The 15,040-nt window shown below is 33.9% G+C and overlaps 1 long non-coding RNA gene across 1 annotated transcript in view; it reads right to left on the reverse strand.

Annotated features, from left to right (window-relative positions):
* LOC116551712 overlaps positions 1-3,599 on the reverse strand; it is a 5,346-nt gene extending 1,747 nt beyond the window's left edge. The window contains exon 1 of the long non-coding RNA XR_004269053.1: positions 3,495-3,599. This is a non-coding gene — a long non-coding RNA (uncharacterized LOC116551712). The remainder of the gene's footprint in view (positions 1-3,494) is intronic.
* Positions 3,600-15,040: the final 11,441 nt, after the last annotated feature.

Here is a 15,040-nt window from a genome sequence, read left to right on the forward strand (position 1 = left end):
TCAGGCAATTCTCCTGCCTCAACCTCCTGAGTAGCTGGGATTACAGGTGCGCACCACCATGCCCAGCTAATGTTTTGTATTTTTAGTAGAGACAGGGTTTCACCATGTTGACCAGGATGGTCTCAATCTCTTGACCTTGTGATCCACCCGCCTTGGCCTCCCAAAGTGCTGGGATTACAGGCTTGAGCCACCACGCCCAGCTCTATTTTTGTGTTTTTATCCTCCTTTTTTATTGTTTTTATATCATGAACTTGGACAACTTGATAGGTTTCTTCAATTTAATGGCTAAGCATATTATAGAGGTCAGGAAAAATAGCTTTACAAATATTGTCATATCTTTGAGAGTAAGAGGGAAGATTTATTTTGAAGTTGTCATGATACAGTCACATTTCCTCCCTAATTTAAATTTCCATGTTGTATATAAATCCGAAATCTCTTTTATCATCTAGCAACTATGATAGTATGATAAATCAGAATATATATCAGGAAGCAGACATGCCATAAATATGTTCAGTGTTTTCAAAGATGACAATTTTAAATGTGAACACTGTGGATGAGATGAAATAGAAGGAAATATGAGGCTATTAAGATGGAGGAAACCAGGAAACATTTGGATTTAATTCCATCTTGGATCCATTCCACCAAAGTTCAACATAATGCAAGGCTGAAGCAAATGATTGCTCTCCTTTGCCCTTATTGAGTCTTCTTTGTACTTTTGCACTGTAGAATTCTGTTAATGCCACATAGTTTTTACAGGCTCATATTTCAGGCCAGTTAATAATATCACTTATTATTTTCGTGGTTGAAATAAACAGAGAAAAACAAACCTAATTTCAGGCTCTAGACGCATCTGGAGGGGGTTGTTTAAAGTGTCAAAATACAAGGCAGCATTAGAGTTGTGTGGCCAAGATGCATTTTGAGGAGCTAACTCGGAACAGGAAAAATGCTTTTGTAAAAACACTCAATAATGATTCTTTCATAGAAAGTCCTTTCATCCAGAATCACAAATGTACCCACCAGGAAACCAGTGGAACCAATAAGGGGCTACTACCAGGGATGCAAATCTAGTTGGTAATTGTTGCAGACAGTATATCGTCAATTTGCATTTTATCTAAAACGATTATTTTGCTTATTAAAAAAAGAAGTTGGCCGGGCGCGGTGGCTCAAGCCTGTAATCCCAGCACTTTGGGAGGCCCAGACGGGTGGATCACAAGGTCAAGAGATCAAGACCATCCTGGTCAACATGGTGAAACCCCGTCTCTACTAAAACTACAAAAAATGTGCTGGGCATGGTGGCGTGTGCCTGTAGTCCCAGCTACTCAGGAGGCTGAGGCAGGAGAATTGCCTGAACCCAGGAGGCGGAGGTTGCGGTGAGCCGAGATCGCGCCATTGCACTCCAGCCTGGGTAACAAGAGCGAAACTCCGTCTCAAAAAAAAAAAAAAAAAAAAGAAGTTGAGAAATGAATTTGCTGTTGAATGGAACAGCACTGCATGCACATCCTTATTTATCAGCTGAGCCCCATTGTTTGCATGTGCAAAACAAATGTCACTTTAAATCTGTAACTATTTTTTTTTGTTGTTTTTTTAGTTTTGTGGGGAGATTAAAACCAAAGCAAGAAAGGGTAACCTGCAACATGAGTGGATACTATGCTAGCAAAAGTTATTTAATATTTCACAAATATTCAGCAAGAGATTTCCTAACAATATTGAATAACTTTCAAAAGGTCTTATTTTAGAATGGTTTAAAAACTATCAATTTTACCTGAAAACAACAAATTCTAGCTGATTTTAATAACTTATCTAGAGATTATGTTTACAAAAAATGTCTTATGAAGCCATTGTATAGCATTTAAATCATATCACTTCACCATTAACTGATATATAACAATTGAGGGCAAAATAACATTTAGTATTCTTGAAATTACCTAAATAAGACCATTTGTAATCAATAACACATTTAACTTTTCACCCTGTTGGAATGGTGGCCAAATATACGATGACTGGATGCAAAGTGCTATGAGTACCACAAGACAAGCGTTTATCCAGTAGGATAAGCATCAGTGTAACAAAGATATCCAGACATTTCTAGAAGTAATCGATGATCTGTTATATTTTGGACAAACATTGACCTGTGTTTAGATATTAGGGATGCGTGTGTGGGGGTGTGTATGCGCATGTATACATATTTGTGCACGTGTGCATATACATATGTATGTGTATGTGCATTTACTTTACACAAGATAAAGATTGTTGATTGAATTTTATTAAATGAGCAAAGCTTACACAAATTGATTTTTGCTCATATTAATAAATAATATAGCATAAATATACTTAACTTTTCTAGTTTTATCAAAAGCTTTGCAATGTAGAAACATAATAACAAAACTAGTGAAACTGGACATCAGAACAAAACGTAATCTTTTTACTGAAAGCAAACAACTAGTTTTGGCTTTAAATATAAGACATAAAGTGTATTTAACTCCGCCTATTTAGATAGAATGTCTTATCTGATCCCAAGTCTACCCCAGATTTTTCTGTGAGCTCCCAAGTTCCCATTTCCAATGCAAACTCTCATTTTCTATAAAAACGTGAACTAACCTAAATAATTTTGTCCATAGACAAAGACCATAAAATAACAAAACACAATGCCATATAGTAATTTTTAAAATTTTATTGGTGTAATTAATAGCAACTTGTATTATGATTTCTTTTTCTCTTGAACAAAGAATTCTTGAGCCCCAATCAACTGAATCTTTGTGACTTTTCCAGCCAAATACTTTTTAAAAAATCAATTATCGAACCTTAATAATTGACGTGTAGCTGCCATTAACACAGACCTTTATGCTGTGACATTATACAGATAAAATGTGACACTGAATCCCTGAATGTTTGACCATTAGGAAAGCATATTTTCGTGATGTTTTTATCCATCTATTTGTCAACTAATCTAAGTGATTATTCTCCGGTAGCATTTTATTCTGTTTATGAAACTTTCCTTAGCCCTCTTTGTTTTCCAAATGCATATCATAAATCATAAAATCAATGGCATGGCTTGTCAGGCACACATAAAATAGATACCTTCTCTTTCTTTTATTAGCATAATCTGCCAATTTATTATGAAAGAGTGAATGACATGCTTGCGATTAGAACTGGTTATGACAGGTCACTTGAAAACTTATTGATGGCGTGTGAGACATGCTTTTTAATTAAAACGTAGGTCTGAGTTGGCTAGGCAAACACCAATTTATCCTTACTCATCACATTTATTGAGTCATGTATTTGCTTATTTATAATATTTTAAATTAACAATGATGAGTCAGATTAGCATACAGAAGACATGCCCCAGAGAAAAAAACACACACACACAAACACGCTATTTTACTTAGGGCAAGCAAAAGCACACTGTCTGTAAAAATATTGTAAGAAGATATGAATGTTAAAAATGATAACTTGTAAAAAGTTTTACTAGATTTATTAGTTACTCTAAAACTTACCCCTGTGTAGTTCATTTAGTGCCCAGTCAATTGTTTTAAGCAAGATCAATTCCCCCACTTTCACCTGCTTTCTTTCACAAAGTTATAACTTAGGCAAGAGAGTCCCAACCCCAATTGCACAATATCCTCAGGGTTACTGTGAGCTCAAAGGATGTTGTGAAATCCTCGAGGCAAAATTAATCGTGAAGTGAGTTAATTTTTAAAGTGAAATGTGTACAATAAAGTACCCCTAGGAGGAGGCTTAGTGGATGATGAGGGTGGTGATGAAAACAGCGAACGATTATAGGGTGTCAGAACAGCAGGACTGGGGTGGCTGGCAGTGAGTACTACTTTCATCCCACAGACATCTGTGGGTGAGGCAGGAGATGAAAAGCCATGCATCTTCTCTGTAATTTATATTGCCACTGCATTCCATCTTGGCCACATGATTCAGTCACACATTCTTTTGTTGATTCAGAAGAATTTCCGAAGGCCAAGCTTGCTCTCTTCTTGCTATGAAAGAGTTCTGCTACTTTTTGTTGAAATCTTGAGTTAGGGTCTGGTGTTATGTTTGTTTGTTTTTGCTTGTTTTTTTTTTTTTTTTTTTTTTTGACTATAGTGTATGACTTCTAAGCACCAGATTTTACTTTCATAAACAAGACAGAAAAAAATGGATGCAGTCATAAATAAGACAAACAAGATGCAAAGGGCATGTGTGCTTTGCCCCTGGTAGTATCTCTGGCTTCTTTTAGATTTTGTGAAGTGATTGTAGCATAAAAATAATTCAAAACAATGTTTCTAAATAGAGTAGAATGCACTCAAAGTCCAGGTGTGATAGAGTAAACATGCTATTATTTTTTGGAGATATTTTTTGAAATGATAATCAATTAAAGCTATTTAATGGGGGTAAAAAGTGGATCAGGTTGCTACCTTATGCTGACATATTAATCTTCTTCAAAATCTTTGTGGGTCTCATACTTTTTATTGCCCTCAGCTCAATATACTCTACATAGTCCAATTATAAGACATTCTGGTACAATGGAATCTCATAGTATACAAAACTCAATTCAGGGAGGACAGATAAGATGTGCTCATGGCAGTCTATTACATCCCCCCTGCAACATTGCTACTTAACTTCTCCAGGGTCAGCGAACTCCTAGCTTCATCATAGGATTCCTTGGGTAGTTTTGCATTGTTTCCAACAGTTTTCCAGGCTTTCTGCTCATTTTCCCTCACTTTCCAAACTCATCTTATCCGAGCATATGTCTTATGCATTATGGTTTACACACCATAGTTTATGACTAAGAATGTAATGATTTTTGACTTGGTTTTATTGCACCTGAGTTACATCAGATTCAAGCTGTCTTCCCTTTATCATTGGTAAAATATTTCATAAGCAGTTTTTGTTCATCATGTACTTTAAACATATGAATAACTTACTTAATTGTATTTTATGAACTGAACTACAGTGACCTCAGACTTATGCCTTACTTTTGTAATAAATTGACATCAGTAAATAAATGTTAGTAAGTAATGTGGAATATTGCTAAAATCATTGGGCTTGATATTTGCCTGGAAGGAAAACCAGGAGACACATCTTTGGAAAGATAAATCTTTATACAATACATCTTGTAATATTTTTCTCATACATCTATCAATTTCCCCTTGTGAATTTTAGCCTACCCTACCTGATATCAGCCAACACCCTCTCTTGATGTAAGATTGTGTAGCATGAAAGAAAATGAACTTTGGTATCAAAAGGACCTGGTTTTGATTGTGTCCAAACTTTTGATAAGTTATTTTACCTCTTCAAACATCAGTTGCCTCACCTGTGAGGTGGAGATTTGATATTTACATTTTAAGCCTGTTGTAATGTCAAATGAAATAATATTTGTGCAGCAACAAGAAAAGTGCACAGAATCAGTAGGAGCACTAGCCCTACTATTCTATTGAAGAATCTGTAGGACCATGACAAATGATCTTGATGGATATTTTTTTTTACCATGTGTGGGCCTGAAAACTTTACTATATTCATGCATTCAATGATAATTTATTGAACAACATCAACTTGCAACCATAACTACAGAAGATGAGAAGATGAAAATCGGTAACTAAGACTGATATGTTCAGCTTTCTATGGGTATGACTAGTAGGAAAGGAAAATTTTAAATTTTTATTCATTTTATAAATAGTTACATAATATTATATACAGAACACTGTTCCAAGTATGTCACAAAAATTACCTAATTTAAATATCATAATTCTATAGGTAAAATGTTATTCTTATTTTACATTCAAGAAATTGACACATAGGAGTTTAGTAATGTGTCTAAAGCTATACATTGCTAGTAGGTGATGGGAGCAGAAATCCAGGAATGAGCCCTGCTAGACTGTCTTCTGAGTCCACCCTCTTAGCCACTTAACCACGGGCTTTCTTCAGAAGTAATTCAATAGGATTAATTCTAATTGTAATAAATGATATAAAGGAGATACACCGGATGCTATAAAATAACAATATCTGTCAACAAATACTTTTTGGGGGCTCATTGTGCTCCGTGCTCTGTGGAGTCCACAATGCCTTTAACTCCTTTACTGAGCTCCTCTCACCACAGACAATACATTATGATTTGAAAATTTAACAAATGTTGTTATGAATAGTGACCTGCTAGTTCTTCTGAAAAAAAAAAAAAAGTGGTCCAAGCAATTGCTTTAAAATATTATTATGCAAATGTTACATTAATTTAGATGAAATTATGGCTGAGTTCCATTGCAATTCTTCCAAAGCAAAATCTCCTTTGATAAAAACAGTTTATTTGCAAGTGAATGGTACAACACTTTTAAATATAGTTAACAACAACGACAACAACAACAAAATATTCAGGCATGCTGTGACCATTGCTGACAATGAATTCAGTAGCAAGTCCTTACACCACCCTGATGACCTAAGTACCAAGAGAGAAATGTTCTAGATTAAATCACAAAAAGACTAGCTAAGACTGTCCTTTTTATTTCCTTGTGTGTTTAAGGCTTATCTTGCTATTCATATGCTGCAAACGGCCACCAGCAGGAAGAAAAAATCTTTGCCAGAAAGTAAACTTCTTGATTAGAAAAAAAAAGTGTCTGATTTACTGCTGTATATCCTACTCCTAAAACAGGACCAGACACATAGTAAGTTCTCAATAACTACCATTCGAATACTGAATTTTGAGTAGATGTCTTTTTGATTACGACAATACTAGTCAACCAAGGAAGCCTAAATGGGATGGACTAAATAATGTGGGTGAAAGTTACCCATTACATCTGGATTCTAGACAAACCTTTACCACCCATTTAGCTTATGATCTGAGGTGAACTACATTATCTCCCCATTTCTGTCCTTCCCCAGCTATAAAAGACCTATTACACTTCTAAAAGTGCACAGGCAGACATCCCTTTGATAACTTGTTCTCACTTTTAGATTGCCAGAGGTTTATAAATTTTTTTTGACTACAATTAATATCTTTCTCTTGTGGTAGTGGGAGGAGAAACATAATGATGTGCAAGCAAAACCAAATATGCCAAAAGAATGCATACATTTTCCCTCTAGAAGGAGTGCATAAAAGTTAAGCATGGTGAGTAAGTAACCCCAAACTATTAACTCTACTCCTGATTAGAACACTGACTCACCATATGACTAACCACGCATCGGATACTTATCTCGGGCCAACCCTGGCTGACGCATAATCTATGGTTTAAGATGAAGATCAGAGCTACCTTTGATCTTCTCCTTGCAAGAATTACAAAGAAGATAATACTCTGTGTACCAGCAGAGCCAATTTTACCACCACAGAGGATGTACCCACCTCCCACTATCCTGATTCCCTGGAGGCCAGGTTACAGCAATAGCAACAGAGTCTGAAATATCACTTTCAAATTTGCACTTGGGGCTGCAGAAGCATATAGAAGTTATACCCCATTGTGTAGCTTTGAAAACATAAGTATCTGAAAGCATGTGTAGACTTTTAAAAAATAATCAACATCCCCATAACATTAGACACAGTAAACTAACATGAAAAATAAACCACATATTTCCACATTTTCTAAACATTTTTCACTTCTGATTTTTTTTTCTTTTTCTTTCTTTCTTTCTTTTTTTTTTTTTTTTTTTTTTTTTGAGATGGAGTTTCGCTCTTGTTACCCAGGCTGGAGTGCAATGGCACGATCTTGGCTCACCACAACCTCCGCCTCCTGGCTTCAGGCAATTCTCCTGCCTCAGCCTCCTGAGTAGCTGGGATTACAGGCACACGCCACCATGCCCAGCTGATTTTTTGTATTTTTAGTAGAGACAGGGTTTCACCATTTTGACCAGGATGGTCTTGATCTCTTGACCTCGTGATCCGCCCACCTCGGCCTCCCAAAGTACTGGGATTACAGGCATGAGCCACCGCGCCCGGGCCCCTGATTTCTATATGGTCACAGATTGTAATCTTTAAAGGCAGAGGTTGAGCATGGTTTGATATGAAGGATATTGATGAGGGACCACCAAGTAGGGAAGGGAGAGACCAAGAGTAAGTACCCAAAGGGAGATGTCAAACATTGAGGCAAGCCCAGCAAAGCCTCGGCCAAGTGTGCAGGGAGTTTTGGAATGTATAGGGCTTATCAGATTTGTCCCACCGGGAGTGAGAAGGACTGCGCTTTAGCACCTACGGGAGGTCAGTCACTGAATGTGGGCTACTATGGAAAGGATGTGGCCTCAGCCACATCTCTCACTGAGGAGGCACCTGAAGGACAGATAGCTAGACCAGGCATGTGGTCAGCATCAGCAGCAGCACTAGGGGCAACAGTCCTTTTCTGAAAAGGATCTGGGTGACAAAACTCTTCCACAACACATATCACATAGTGAGTAATCTTTAAGGAGAAAAATGCAGAATATGGCCAAATTTCTATGAGACAAAAATAATTGCTTGAATATAAAAATGCTATTCAATGATTTAGTATGATTTTCCATCTGAGATGCTAGTGTAAAGTTTATTTTCTGCAACATACAAATCTCTTGAGGCCGTGGACTATATCCCTGAACAGTATGTTTTTTTTCAAAGCTGTATTAAGAAATCATTCAACACATCTAGTAATTGCCTGGCTCTTGTGATTCAGTTTTTTCAGAATAAAGATATGATCATATGCTTTGAATGATTAGAATTTACTATAGAGGGAAAGCTTTTTAATATGTCTATGTAACATTTATAAATAAAAATATAATGTATTCATATACATGCATATCTATCTCACTCACCAATTATGAGCTGTAATTCACAAAGAATGCATGATAGTTGATCTCATGTGTCAATTTGACTGAACCATGGGGTGCTCAGATATTTGATCAAACATTACTCTGTGTAAGTCTATGACGATTTTTGGATAAAACTGATGTTTGAATCAGTACACTGAGTAAAATGAATTGCCCTCCCCAATGTGGGTGGCCCTCCTCCAGTCAGCTGAAGGTTTGAATACAGCAAAAAGCTTGCCCCCTCCCACAAATGAGAAGAAACTTTTCCTGCCTGACTTCATGAGCTCTGACATCAGTCTTTTCTCACCTTTAGACTCAAACCAAAAGGCTGGCTGTCCTAGTCTCCAGTCTCTGCCAACTTTTGGATTTTAGACTGGAATTATATCACCATCTCTCCTGTGTCTCCAGCAGGTTTTGGGAGCTCTCAGCCTCCATAATCTTGTAAGCTCATTCTTTATAATAAATCCTTTTGAGAGAATATGTCAATAAATATCAAAATCAAAATACACAAATTGACCACCTGCACTTCTCTATTTAATTCTTACATGTAATAAACTTTCATCTTCTTAGCAAAATGCCCATATACAGAAGCTGTCATTTTTTCATTTTTTAAGTACAATTAGTCTTTATTTTTTATTTCTGCATTTATCTCATTACTATAATTACATGCAGCCCCTTGGCTACACATTAGATTTTGAACTTTTTGTTGTTAGAGTTTGTATTGTTCTCATCTTGGCATTCCCATTCACCCCCAATACAGTGTTATATACTTAGGGTAGTAAATAATGTGTCTTTGTCTAAAATGAAAGTAGGTAAAAAAAAATCCTCTCTGGGTTCAGGAGAGTTAGATATCTGTTTAATACACTGAAAAAGCCCATTGCTTCATATATTTTTATTTCACTATTTAAATGCCAGACATTTATTTTTAGGTAAACCCATCTATAATTTGAGCTAAAATTATAAGAATGTGGGGATTAATAAAATGCTTGTCAAGTTGGCTGCAAACATAATAGCTACTTTTATATAGTTAGAGATGACAGACACTGAGGCTCAATGAAAATATACTTTCTATGTGTGTCAAATAGAGTATGAAAAATAGAATAATACTAGTGGAAAAATACATATAACTTATTAAAATGAAAATAATATTGTGTCAATGTTATTTTTCAACAGCTAAGTCATTGCTTTCAGCCGGTTTGTCATGTCATTCAAAAAACTGCACTTTCTGAAAATCCTAACTGATGATCTCTGTATTAGTCAGGGTTCTCTAGGGGGACATAACTAATGGGAGATATATATCTCCCATTAGTGTATATACATATAATATATAAGTAAATTGTATATATATATATATATATATAAAATAAACTCTTTATATATGAAATAAACTATATATATATAGTTTATTAAGGAGTATTAAACTCACACAATCACAAGATCCCACAATAGGTCATCTGCAAGCTAAGAAGCAAGGAAGCCAGTCCAAGTCCCAAAATTGAAGAACTTGGAGTCCAATGTTCAAGGGCAGGAAGCACGCAGCATGGGAGAAAGATGTAGGCTGGGAGGCTAAGCCAGTCTAGTCTTTTCATGTTCTTCTGTCTGCTTTTACCATAGCTGAGCTGGCAACTGAATAGACAGTGTCCACCCAAATTAAGAGTGGATCTGCCTTTCCCAATACATTGATTCAAATGTTAATCCCCTTTGCTAACATGTTCACAGACACACCTGGGATCAATACTTTGCATCCTTCAATCCAATGAAGTTGACACTCAGCATTAACCATCACAATCACAATAGGTGTAAATGAAGAGAATTAAAAATTCAATATATTCCCTGAATGCTAAAGCTGTTCAATTAGTAAGTTAGTGAAATTGGGAAAAACAGCTAATGTGCTTCTTTTATTGTTAAACCACTTTACTGAGGTTTGATTGACATGCAAAAAGCTATGCATATTTACATTTGGATATGTACAAAGATACACCTCATGAAACCACTACCACAATCTATGCCATAAACCTAGCCATATGTTTCCGTATGGTTTTCTCCCACTCTATTTATTTCAACTTGTTTGTTTATTGTGGTAACACAACATATGATCTCCCCTTAGCAAAATTTTAAGTCTATAACACAGTATTGTTAATTATAGGCACTATCCTGTACCATAAATCTCCAGATCTTACTTATACTATGTAAATGAAACTTTGCATCCTTTGACTAATACCTCTTCATTTCCCCTTCCTTCCAGTCCCTGGCAACCACCATTCTTCTCCATGAGTTTGACTATTTTAGATTTCTCATATAAATGTTTCATGTAGTATTCATCCTTTTGTGTCTGACTTATTTCATTTAGGATAATATTCACCAAGTTCATTCATATTGCAAATAACAGAATTTCCTTCTTTTTTGTGGCTTCATATTTTATTGTATGTATATGTCACATTTTCTTAAATGCATCATGTACTATTCATCCTTCTGTGTTTGGCTTATTTCACTTAGCATCATATCCACCAGGTTTATTCATATTTCAAATGACAGGATTTCCTTCTTTTTTTTATTCTAAGTATATGTTATATTTTCTCTATTCATTTTCTCAATAATGGACATTTAATCTGCTTCCATATTTTGGCTATCACAAATACTGCTGCAGTGGATGTAGGAGTGCACATATTCAAGGTCCTGATTTCATTTTCTTTGGATATATACACAGAGGTGAGATTGTTATATATATGGTAGTTCTATTTCTACTTTTTTGAGGAACATCCACACTGTTTTCCATAATAGCCACACCAGTTAATATTCTCAGCAATAGTGTACATGGGTTCCATTTTCTCCGGTTCTTGACAATACTTGCTCTCTCTTGCAGACGACATGGTGTTATTCATAGAAAACCCTTAAAACTGTACAACAAAAAAAATCCCTGATAGAGCTAATAAACAAATTTAACAAAATTGCAGAATAAAAAAAATCAATATACAAAAATCGGTTATGTTTTTTATAATACCAATTAACCATCTGAAAAGGAAATTAAGAACACAATCTATTTACAATAATATTAACAATAAATAAATAAATAACTCAGGAATAAATTTAACCAAGGAGGCAAGAGACTTGTACATTGAAAACTATAAAAAAATTGACAAAATAAATTAAATCAGACACAAATAAATGGAAAGAATTTTGTGTTCATGGACTGGAAGAATTAATATTGCTTAAATGTCCACACTACCCAACCCAAAGAACATTAAATATTTAATATAATTCCTACCATGACCCCAAAGGCAATTTACAGAAAAAAATTTTAAAATTCATATGAAGCCAGAAAAGATCCCAAATAGCCCAATAAATGAGCAAGAAAAAGAAAGCTGGTGGCAACCCATTCTTCTTTTCAAAATATATTACAAAACTATGGTAATCAAAACAGTATGGTACTGGCATAAATCAAACATACAGATCAATGGAACAAAATAGAGAGCCCTGTAATAACCCAAGCATAGACTGTTCACTGAGTTTTAAAAAGGACATCAATACTACTCAATGGGAAAATGATAGTGTACTTAATGAATGTTGTTGAAAAAACTGGATATTCACATGCAAAAAAAAAAAAAAAAGAAAAAGAAAAAGAAAAGAAAAGAAATAGGGCCCTTATCTTACCCCATACAAAAATACAAAAATCAACTTAAAATAGATTAAAGATCTAATAAAAAAAAATCTGCGGAGACAAAACTCCTGGTGGCAGGGGGGAACAAAAGAGCTAATTGACATTGGATTTTGCAAAAGCAAACGCAAGAAAATCAGAAACAAACAAATGGGATTCCATAAAAAAAGCTCTGAACAACAAAAGAAATAATCAACAAAAGAAATAATCAACAAAATGAAGACAGCCTATAAAATATGAGATAATATTTGCAAACCAAGTATTCATAAAAGGTTAATATCCAAAGAGTATAAGGAACTCCTATATCTCAATAGCAATAAAACTATCCCAATTTAAAAAAAGTGAGCAAAGGGACTGAAAAGACATTTACCAAGGGCAACATACAGATGGCCAACAGATATATGAAAAAGCTGTTCAATAATACTAGTCATCAATGAAATGCAAATGAAAACCACAATGAAATATTTATCACCTCACATGTTTTAGGATGACTATTTTATATATATATATGTATATATATATATATATGTTTATATTTATTCTCTCTATACATATATAGTAAAAGTCCCAAATGAAATTACTGCAGAATAAATAAGAATTTTTGTATGTATCAGAAATACATTTTGAGCAAATAAGTCCAAAACTCAGAAATAAATAATTATGGCTAATTTCTATAAATACTAAAAGTATTTACATTATATAAATTTTCCCTCTTTTTCAAGTGTTTTGACAAACAAGTAACAGATTTATGATACATAAAGTCTAAATTAGAGAAAGCTAAAGGAACTTCATACTGAACCCCAGAATTCGGTGTATATGTCTACTTTACCATTGCAGCACTGGACCAAGACAGGCAAATCTGTAAGTTTGCTCAGATAAGACTTGTAGCCTTGAAGAAGAGGGGAAAATGCATACCACTTGCAGGTGGGTATTTTGTGCCCAAAGGAATAAGGGTCTTGCTCAGCTCCTCTCTCAAACTAATCTATAAGGTAATTCATTGGCTTTTTTAAAAGATTTTATAAAATTATAATTTAGCAGCTGATTATCTGAATGAATTAAATGAAGTAGACATAGTATTTTCTAGGTCAGTACTTTCCAATAAAAATGTAATACTTGACACATGTTTAAATTTAAATTTTTAGTAGGCAAATTAAAAAGAAAACTAAAAAGAAACAAATGAAATCAATGTAATAATATATTTACTTGACCCAATGTATCAATAAATACATTCTATTCATATGTATTTAAATATATTTAAAATATTCATTTCAACATGCAATCAATATAAATAATTTATTAACAGCCTACTTTTTACTCTTGCTTTTCATACTAAGTTTTCAAATTTAGGTGTATATTTTACACTTACAGAACTCAGTTTGGACAAACCACATTTTAAGTGCTCAGCAGCCGTATGTAGCTAGTACCTGCCATATTGAACAGCACAGATATAGGTTATCAAGTCAAGCAGGTTCTAATATTATTCAGTATTAGTATTAATATTTTTCTTCCTTTCTGTTCTTTCCAGCCTCAGTTGGAAGAAGAATGTAGCTGCCATAAAACATCAGTGTAGTTCATTAGAATCCAAAAGTACTCAAATTCAAAATTTTCTTAATGTTTAATAAAATTTGTATAAACCAATCCACCCAATACATAGGGGATGCTGTAAATGACAGGTATTATGTGAATAAATTGACATTCACATTTTGAGTAATGTGAATTGATATACAAAAATTAAGAGATACATTAAATATGTCTCTACCAACATGAAGTAATTTGGTGAAAAATTATATTTAATAATTTTTGTGTTTAATCTGTAAAACATATAAAACTGATTTTTCTTTTTGCGAAAATAACTTGTCAATTGATTATTATTCAACCCATATATTTATATCAGAAGCTTTTTAAAATGGTATATACAAAGTATTACAGCTATTATTCAAATATTCTCTAAATATTTTAAGGGTCAAATTTTTGTGCTAAAATTACACAAATGGAATATAGTAATATGACACAAAAAGTGTGTATTTGTGTCATCTAATTCATTATTCTATCATAACATGCATTCAATTTGTCTTTATTATCACTTTTGAGATTCAGCTAATTTATCATTTTTAAATGATTGAAACATCTATAATGTCATGATAAGTATGCTATCTGAAAGGTTTTTCTTACTTTACAATTGTTTTCTATGAATATTACTGGTTTTCCTAAGTAATTTTAAGAGTACTGTCTTGAAAAGTTTATTTTCCCAGATTTAGCATTTTCTTACAGTCTATGTTTTATAAAAAATACCAATTTATAAAGTCAGGAATCATAAGACATACACAAAAATATGAAATAAACATTTTCTTTCTTTAGTACTAGTTATATGGTTGATAAATTAAATATTTACAATAATTGGTAAAAACCTATGCCAAATTTCATAGTGGTAATACTAAATATAGCAACGTAGACCCTGTTATGAATTCAAAATGCCATGAACCTTGAGTTGCTTATCTTTGTTTTTTTTAATAATTTCTGATGAGACAATGCCAGCAGTACATTTTGATTGTTAGGGTTTCTCTTCATTACAAAATCTAAAATTTCACTTTTATCTTGTTTATAAATACTTGGTTTTGTAGTAACTCCTCACTTGACCTCTAAAGT

Source organism: Sapajus apella, unplaced genomic scaffold (genome assembly GCF_009761245.1).
Source record: "Sapajus apella isolate SASKATOON/1434 unplaced genomic scaffold, GSC_monkey_1.0 scaffold10, whole genome shotgun sequence".
Classification (NCBI taxonomy): domain Eukaryota; kingdom Metazoa; phylum Chordata; class Mammalia; order Primates; family Cebidae; genus Sapajus; species Sapajus apella.